Here is a 9,940-nt window from a genome sequence, read left to right as displayed (position 1 = left end):
TTCAATGCCATATTTCAATCATGATTTCATCTAGGGGCGGAGAAAAACATGCTAACTTGGCCCAGCTCCACGGCCTCCAATTGGCTAGAGCTTGTAAACTTTTCTGGCTGCTATGCTACAGATGCAACAGAACGCCTGTTCCCCCCTCCTCTTTCCTGAATACAAGTTACTCTAATGGAAAGTATTGTTTGCATTTGCCCTAGAACTGACTGATGAGCTGCAGAACGGCCTGGTGTCCTACTGGGAGGGGCCAAGTTTAAAGGCTGCCTGTAGACAAGCTTGTAGTTAGTTTTTAATTTCTGAAGGAATGGAAGTAAGCCTGATAATGACAAAGAAAACAACCCCAATTTCCCTTGCAATTGGAGATGCAAGATAAGCCAAAAGAGACTGAACTTCAGGGATGTTAAAACATGTAATGTTGTTATGGATTCTTATCTTGTAATAGATGGAAAATTTTTAAATGACAACTTAAAAAAATATATACATATATATACTTTCTTAGAAGGAGCTCCTACCCTTCGTGACAGTACAGAGGGAACTGGAGAGCATTATGCTAAGTGAAGTAAGCCAGGGGGTGAAAGACAAATACCATATGACTTCCCCTATAAGTGGAGCCTAATCAACAAAACAAATAAGCAAGCAAAATATAACCAGAGACATGGAAATAAGAACAAGAGGAGAGGTGGGAAGGAAATAACGGGGAAAGAAGGGAAAGGGTTGTCAATGAGCATGTATAAAGGACCCATGGACAAAGCCAAAGGGGGGTAGGATTGGGGGTGGGAGGTGGGGGTGGGTGGGGTGGGGAAAAGTGGTAGTGGGAAAATGGAGACAACTGTATTCAATAATTAAAAAATGATTAAAAAAAGAAAAAATAAAAGTTGAAGAATAGTATTTAAAAGGGCAACTTTGGAAAAATAAATGCACATTACAACGAGAACATATGTCCTCCATTACAGGCCATGATATCTGAATACCACGCTGGATGCTTAATGAATAAAAGGATGAGTGTGCAATGTATAACATCTCAAATGTGTGAACATGTAGAATTTAATAAACCAATGACTCCTGTACCTATACAAATACATAGTTTCTTTTAAGAAATAAAATTGAAAGAGGAAACCCCTTCTCCCTCAGTAAATAAAATCTGGTCTTTTTAGGCACTTACCATGCTTATTTGTTTTAGCTAATTTTTAATCCCTGCTGAGAGATTTTCTCAAATGCCCATCTCTGCAAGGCATTTATTGACACGTACCCAGAAGTGTGACTGTCAGGAAGGTTGAGTTGGAGTTTCTGAAGTGCTTCTAATGTTTGACATTTCCAAATTCCTGTTCAGTGAAGTGGCACACCTGTTCTCAAATGTGGCCCTCCTAAGCCGAGCCCTTGGGATGTGGGGCTTATTTCCTAAAACGACTTTACATGCTTGAATTGGTTTTAAATGTATTCATCCTTCGAAAGTGCTTTCAGCAGGAAGTTTGTAAGAGGCCTTCTATGAACAATTTTGAGAAGCACAAATGCCAGCTCATATTGGATCAGGGGTTGATAATGGAAAAGTGCCATTCTTCAGTGGCAAAATCTACATGGAGGCCAATCAATCTGTGGGTCATTTGTTGTCACATTGATTGAATTTGTGAGTTTCCACTGTCCACTCGGTTCTACGATGAACTATTCAGAAGATACTAATATGGCATGATCTAAGACTCTGCCCCTGCCCTCAGTGAGTATACCTGCTAGTTAGGCAGATGAATTAAAGATATTTACAGTAGCCACCAATGATTTTCTCAGGTATTTGGTACCTCCCAAAATCCACTTAAAGTGAATTTTTAAAATTTTAAAAGTAGGAACAAAAGAAGTGAAAAGGTCTGGTTGGAAATTTATTATTAAAAATGTAAGAAAATTATTAAAATTCATTTACCTTACATTTAGCAAATTCTAGGTGGTCAATGATATGTTAAATATTAGAACAGAGGATGAATCAAGTGCTGACTGAGAAGCATAATTTTCTAACAAAATTACATGGTATCGTGATACAATATCCTTTTACATTTGACTTCTGTGGGCAAATCATAAAAAGGGTCATTATTGCAAAAATATTTGAAGGCTTCATCAGTTTCCCAAGAGCCTCTCTTAAATTTTGACATTCAAATCATTCCCTTTTGAAGCAGTTACTGTGCCATCATCTGGGTGGATTTTTTCTTCTTGAAATGTTAACTATTCCAGCTGCAGATTCTCATTTGTCAGAGGAGTTGCCCGTGATTCAAGGGCTTTTCTAACATTAACTTCATCAACTTGATGAAGGTGATATGATTTCTTACATATTTTGAAAGATTTGCAGTTTTACATTATAATCACTTTGCCCTGATTTTGCATTGATTTGCACTGATTTTTGCATTGCATCCTTGGATATTGTATAGCCCTTTAGAGGCATAGAGACCTTAAAGACATAGGGTTGAGGTGGGAAAAAGAGACAGGCTAATTGTTAAACAGGAAGAAAGATTTGCAAGTGGGCTTATTTATTTTTAAAAATTAATTTGAGTAACATAAGTAGCATATCATAAACAGCTATCTATTGCTGTGTAACAAACCAGCCTGAAATTCCAAGGTTGAAACCAACAACAATCGTGAATTTTATTTACTCATGCTTGTGTGATTAGCTAGTCAGGGCTCACCTGGCATGGGTCATCTCTGCCAGGCATGCTCACTCAGCTGTAATGGAATCCAAGATTGTCTTAAACACATGACTGACTCTTTAGCTGGTACTACTAGAATGTGGGATTTGTTGCTTCTTGGTCTTTCAGCCTCCAGGGACTCTCCTTCTGATCTCTTTAGCAGAGAAGCCAAACTTCTTTACATTATGCCTCAGGAAACCAGGCAGTGAAAGCAAAAGCTGCAGGATTTTGTAAGGTTGGAACTCTCCTCTTGTCATCTCCAACACATTCAGTTGTTCCAAGCAGGTCACAGGCCAAGCTCAGATTCAAGGGGAAAGGAAATAGACCCCCAGCTCCCCTATGAGAGGAGCAGACAAGTCCCATGATAAAGAGTAAGCAGCATGTGGGAGATTGTTATAGCCATTTTTGAAAATCATGTACCTCAACATTAATACATTTTTCTTTCAAAACACTATTATAGATAAAGCTGAAGTCCCTTTCAATCACCATTTCCTTCCTTCCTTCCTTCCTTCCTTCCTTCCTTCCTTCCTTCCCCCCCACCTTTCTCTCCCTCCCTCCTTCTCCCTCTCCCCTTCAGCTGGGTACAATGAACTTTATTGATGGTACATGACAAGGTAGGGTTCCATAAGCCCCTCTCCTTCTTCAGAGGTTCTGGGATAGAAACTATGGAGATCAGGAGATGCTCAGTGTGTTGGGGACTGGTTTCTGGCAAGGGTTCCCCAGCAGCTGAGGGCCTCTCTTCTCCCTGGGGCTGGTGGTCCAGGGGGCTCTTACTCCTTGGAGGCCATGTGAACCATAAGTTCCACCGCCCTGTAGCTATGGCCAAATTCATTGTCAACCAGTAAGTAAACTTGGCAGAGTGGTTATTGAGGGCAATGACAGCCCCAGCATGGAAGATGAAGGAGTGTCATTGTTAAAGTCGCAGGAGGCAACCTAGTCCTCAGTGTAGCCCAGGATGCCTTTAAGAGGGCCCCCTACCCCTGAATCCTGCTTCACTACCTTCTTGGTGTCATTGTACTTGGCAGCTTTGACCAGAAGGCAGGTCAGATCCACAACTGACACATTAGGGGTAGGGACACGGAAGGTCATGCCAGTGAGCATCCCATTCAACTCAGGGATGACTTCTCCCATAGCCTTGGCAGCACCAATAGACGCAGGGATGGTATTCTGGGCAGCCCCTCGACCATCATGCCACAGCTTCCCAGGGAGACATCCTTGGTCTTCTGGGTAGCAGTGATGGCATGGACTGTGGTCATGAGTCCCTCCAGGATACCAAAGTTGTCACAGATGACCCTGTACAGTTGGTGGTGAAGGAGACATTTCTGACAATCTTCAGAGACTTATCATACTTGTCATGGTTCACACCCATCACGGACATGGGGGCATCCACAGAAGGGGAAGAGAAGCTGACCCCCTTGGTTCCATCCTTCACATGAACCCCAGCCTTCTCCAAGGTAGTGAAGACAACACCAGTGGAGTCCACAACATATCAGCACCAGCATCAGCCCATTTGATGTCGGTGGGGACTCACTCCTGAAAGATGGAGAAGGACTTTCCATTGATGACATGCTTCCTGTTCTCAGCCTTGACTGTACCTTTCAACTTGCCATGAGTAGAATCACACTGGAACATGTAGGCTATGTAGTTGAGGTTAATGAAGGGGTCATTGATGGAGACAATATCCACTTTGCCAGGGTTTGCAGCCCTGGTCACCGGGCACCTAATACAGACAAATCTGTTCACTCCGACCTTCACCATTGCATCTCAGGGGTGTGGCTGGTACTGCACAGGAAGACATGGCTGTCTGTGGAACAGGGGAGCGGAGAGCCTCACCATTTTCTCTCTATTCCTTCTCACCTCTTGTCAGAGTAATCATTTTTGTGGATTTGAAGTCTATTCTTTAGAAATTATATTTATAAGTGATCAATTCATTAGTGAAGAGTCATGGTGTCATGTAATTTGCTCTGTTGCACAACTCTATAACCATGGGAACTATGAGGAACTATAGAATGGGATCCTGTCCTGTATTAGATGGCCTGTAACTGAGGAATATACTATGGCACAAACTTAAGGGCATCAAGAGTTTATACAAGGGGAACACAAAGGCAATAAAAGAGAGCATTGCCAATGGGTTAGAACCTGAGGTGACTCTTAGCAGGCACACTCACCATTTAGTTGACATAAATTAAGTTCTATTTCTGTCTGAGAGAAATGAATGAAAATCAGCAATTTTTAAAATATATTTTTTTGAAAAATTAAATATACTTATCATATATTAGGATCATCCTTAGAGATGAGATAGTGGAATTTAGACTTGATACAATGACAGTTAGGAGGTTCCTAGAGGTTTTTGACATGCAAGTGATGCGTTAAGAAGTATTAGTACAGCAATAAAATGTAGTAAGGGGTTTCTCAGTTGGTAATATTTCTTGAATGGCAAATAAGTGCTAAGCACTGGGGATGCAAAGATGAGTGACATATATTTAACCTTTAAAGGTTCCTACTTTACTGGAACTAGGCATGTTGACAAATACTGGGTATAGGTATTCAGATGTGGTGCTGGATTGGGGTAACGAGAGGGCTTTAGTCACAAGGGTATGGCTAGGAGTCTGAATCCTCTGTCTAATCACTAGCCACCTACTGTTAACTCAGGTCTCTTAAGTTATAAGAGGTCTCTGTAGACCTCTTATACTCTCTGTTAAGAGACCTGTATATCAGGTCTCTTTTGCTGCTAGAATATCTGGCTCAATCTTTATGTGTTTTCCCATTCTGGATCATTAGCATGCTCCAAGGCTTGGCTAACCTTTTAGTATAACTTATAAGCCAGAGGCAGCTCAATGGCTTCCTTTTATTTTTCCCACTTAAACCTGTATGGCAATCCTGACACTGTAGGTCTTATTACTGTGGCAGTGATAGAAGGCCTGGATGATGAGCTCACAGAAAAAGAAAGCTCTTCTTCAAGCAGAAAAGAATAAGCTGTCTACTCCATATATCTTTTCTTTTGAGCCCCATATTAGAATTCAAAAGTCTTTGAAAGATTGGGTTGCCTCTTAAGCAGTAGGTTTTATGAATATATTAACCACATGGAAAGAAAGAGGAACAGTATAATAACATTTTTTTAAGGAAAGAAGGAGACAGGGGAAACAAAAGAAAAGGATAGTGTCTACAGAAGGGAGAAGAATCCACCTGTTTATTTTTCTTAATGAAAATGCCACTACCTCTCATATACTTGTGAAGTCTCCTTGATGTTTTTAGCTTTTGGCTATTGAGAGACAAATCTCCATGGATCTTTCCGAGCAGATACACTGCAAGTCTTTTGTTTTGGACTATCTTTTCAAGAAAGTTTGAACAGCCTTGGAAAATAGAGATAGTAATAGAGAATGGAGAAGGAGAAGGGGTAGGATTATATGACACCTACTGAAAGGATAATGTTCTTTCTGGAGCAAAGTTTGGACAGGTTGTTTGCAGCTTCTTGTAAAAAACTGGGGTTTTCTAAACTTGAGGTGCCTTAGATACAAAACCATGGGATGTGCAGTATCCACCTATACCCACCTCTGTGTTGAACATGAAGCTTATGTGCCTAGGGGCCGTGAGTGGTAAAGTCTTTGTCTCTGAGGCAGGAGTCTCATACCTTCTGCCATGAAATGGTGGCAGGTTAACTTGTTTGCTTACATGTACGGTAAAATGTCAGACCATTCACTGTTCTTGATATTGATCATTTTAACCTAATCATAACATCTTGCATGAATGAAGTTTAGAGAATAAACTTGAGAATATGGAAATATGTTTAAAGACACTGGAATCAGAGGGCTAAGTAACTCAGGGATCTCAAATGGTACTTGCATCTGTATTTTTGTGGATTGAACCTTGCACGGAGATAGAATGTGCATAGGGAGATGGTTTCTAGTGGTAATCATGCCTTGGCACATAGGGGTTTCTGCTGCCAGGGCATACTCACAGCTCAGTGCTTGAGGGCAAGCTTTTTACAGAAGACAGTGTCCCCTGCAGCCTACTTAGGAAGGTCTTCAGTAGGTATACTAACATCTCTGTGGTTATAGCTTTTATTTTAGAGGCTGAGGAAAATTCCTATCTAAAGAAATAAAGTTCCATGTGCATATTCTTACTTGGTAGTTTTAGGTTTGGTGAGTGGCATGGATATTTGCTACCCACATTTATCATGCTTCTAAAAATGCATTCATTTATACATTTATTGAATATTTACTGATCACCAATCATTTAAGAGGAATGTGCCCATTTCATGAATGTACTGAGTAACATACATACGTCCTTGTCCTTATAGAACTTACTGAGCAAAGGAAGCTATAGAGTCTGTGTTTTCCATTGAGATTATGTTCCAGGGATATGCCATGTGGTTGAGTAAACATGGCTGCAAATTCTGTGTTACTCTTCCCACTGAGAGGTAGAATCTAATTCCCATTTTTTCTATACCTCAAATAGCTTTAGTGACTTACTTGGTCAACAAGAATGTGCCAGAAATAACATGCTGGGACTTTGGAAGCTAGAACATGGGAAGGTTTATAATTTGCTCCTGGGTTTCTTGGGACATTAGAATGTGCCTCCTCTAGAGGAGGCCAGGTCCGTATAAAAAAACTAACTAGGTTAATTCTGTCATGCTATGAGAAAGCCCAAGATAGCCACATGGAGAGGCTATGAAGAGAGAAAAACACGTGGCTAGCCCCAGCTGTGTCAGCTATCTTTAAGTGGTTGAGCGCCTCCTTTCGCTTTCCTTGTCCATATGAGCCCTAGTCATTGTGAAGCAGAGAGGAGTCACCCGTGCTGTGCCCTGCCCTAATTTCTAATCCAGAAAATTGAATGTACAATAAAATGATTTTTGTTTTATGTCACTAAGTTTTGGAATGGTTTATTATGCAGTAATAGAAACTGTGAACCTGTAGTGTGCCATGAAAATGCAGTTCTTTAAGAATTGTTATGAACAGCCTAGGGTTGTTCCTAGAACTCCTGCACTCAGTACTTTTTCTGTGTACTACTGTCCCAAAACTTAACTCCTAAAATAATATTACAAAAGGAAATAAAAGACTTCGTTTAATTATTCTTACCCTAAAAAAATTTAACTCTGAGATTGATTCCAAAAGCGGTGGGATAAGCATGAACTAAGATGAAGTGAATTAGGCAGAAAGGAAGGCGGAGTTGAAGGATCATCCAACCACAACTGCCTTCAGTCTACCCTGCATCCTGCAGTGGGTCCAGATGAAAGTGAGGGTGCAGTTTGTCGAAGCCCAGAGGGCCCTGCCTTTCCCTTATCCTTTTCTGAGGTATTAGATACAAATTAAGTGTTCACTTTCACCACAAATATTAATGATAAAAAGCATATGATTATATGACCCTAATGTCTTCCAACCAAAGTCTCCATACAAGCTATAAGGAAATCATATATAAATGAATGATAAAACATAAATAATGTACAGTTTTGACATAAAAGGTAGATTCCACATTACTCCCCATTTACTGTCATTTAGGAAATGCCATGATTTTTTTTTTTAAATTCTAGAGGAACTTGTGTTTTCAAGGACTCCTCTGCCTCTTGGACTCCAATTTCCCCATGTGCCGTTTCCATCTTGCTCCATGCTTTCCTAGCTGTGAACCCCAACCCTTGCTGTAAGCATCGCCGCAGAATCCACTAACACAGAGTGTCCACTTGGTGCGGTGAATGTTAACGAAACTTCAGGATCACAGTCAAGAACATTGCTGACATCTTTCTGGTTTTTCTCCTCCAAGTTTCCTGTTTTTTCTCTTCTGTTTCCTCTTAACCTCCATTTCCTGTCTGATGAAGGGAAATTTTATTCTAATACAGGCTCTTGGGCTTTATCCTTTAGACCAAGGGGATAAACTATATTATCATAGAAGACGTTTCCAAACTCCCTAAAAAAGAAACAAAACTCTGGTTCTAGTAAGATAACTAAACTCCTTAACATCTTGTTTTATTGTCAAGATGAGAGACAGAAAGACAAGTTAGAATATTGTTCCTTCATCATTTATTCATTCACTCATTCAACAAATATTACTGAGCAACAAGTAGGTTTTGGCAATGTAGTGGAGGATGAGGCATAAATCCCCTGTTTGTGTGGAGTTTATACTTTGAGGGGTTGGGGTAGAGACTGATGAAAATTAAAATGCAATGTAATTTTAGACAGTGACAAGTTACTATGAAGCAACTAAAGCTGAATACTGGGTCAGAGGGTGACAAGAGTGTGATCTTAGATGAAGTGGTCATGGAAGTCCTCTTTGAAATAGGGCCATTTAAGCAGAGATATGTTGCAGGAATCCAGGTGAGAGGAGAAGGCCTTCTGTAGGAATACAGTGTGTTTAACACAGTGGTAGAGTTTTTGGTAGGCACATATATACCAGCTGAGGACTTCACTTCCAGTCTCTCTCTGAGTTAGGTGTGGATATATGAGTATTACCAAATTCTGTTCAATGGGTAGGAGCAGAAGTGGTATGGGCCACTTTTCAATGCTGCCCATCAAAGGATTAGGTGCGTGTTCCTACTGATAACCAGTCCTCTTTCCCCATATTTTTCCTAGGAGGTGGCAAAGCTGACCTGGGTGCTGAAGTGGAAACTATTGAATTGAAGGTTGAAGATGGCAGTCCCTCTTGCTCCCTCAGATCTGTCCCTCTCATGTCCTCTTTTTCTCATTCACTCTCATTGCTCCTGCCCCAGGGGATTTAGCTTGCATAAAAACTAATAGTTAAGAATATGGACTCTCAAGGCAAATTTCCCAGGTTCAAATCCCAGCAAGGCTGTATGACTGGACAGATCGCTTTTCTTTTCTTGGCTCCAGGTTCTTATTACAAAACAACAACAACAACAACAATAATTATTCTTATCTTATTATTATTATCAGTTATTATGATGTTCAAATAAGTATATGTGAAATGTTTGGACCAGTGCCTATAACATAGTAAGCAGCATGTGTTAAATAGATAAATTAAATAAATAAAAATTCTTAACATAACTATTTAGTGTCTTGGCTTTGAAGATGTAATTTAAATTTTTTTTCAAAATTATTTTCAGGCCTTGAGGTACATATGCCACATTCAAAACGAATACTTCTTCTGCTCTCCCTTGCTGGCCCTCTGTGGGACATGCAGGGGAAGTATGAGGAGGTGTCTCAATGTTTCCCACCAATAAATCAATCACCTACTTTACGTGCATTGCTACATGCTCATAGACTTAGACCCTTAGACAACATAAAAACATATAAACAAAGTCATCATCCTGAAGAAGTTCAAAA

At 40.3% G+C, this 9,940-nt stretch overlaps 1 pseudogene; it reads right to left on the bottom strand.

The window, feature by feature from the left end:
* Positions 1-3,379: 3,379 nt before the first annotated feature.
* On the bottom strand, positions 3,380-4,424 carry LOC114494677 (annotated as a pseudogene).
* Positions 4,425-9,940: the final 5,516 nt, after the last annotated feature.

The sequence above is a fragment of the Phyllostomus discolor genome, chromosome 4 (assembly GCF_004126475.2).
Source record: "Phyllostomus discolor isolate MPI-MPIP mPhyDis1 chromosome 4, mPhyDis1.pri.v3, whole genome shotgun sequence".
Taxonomy (NCBI): domain Eukaryota; kingdom Metazoa; phylum Chordata; class Mammalia; order Chiroptera; family Phyllostomidae; genus Phyllostomus; species Phyllostomus discolor.
Note: the sequence above shows the minus strand (reverse complement) of the source record. Positions and strands in the feature narration are given on the sequence as shown.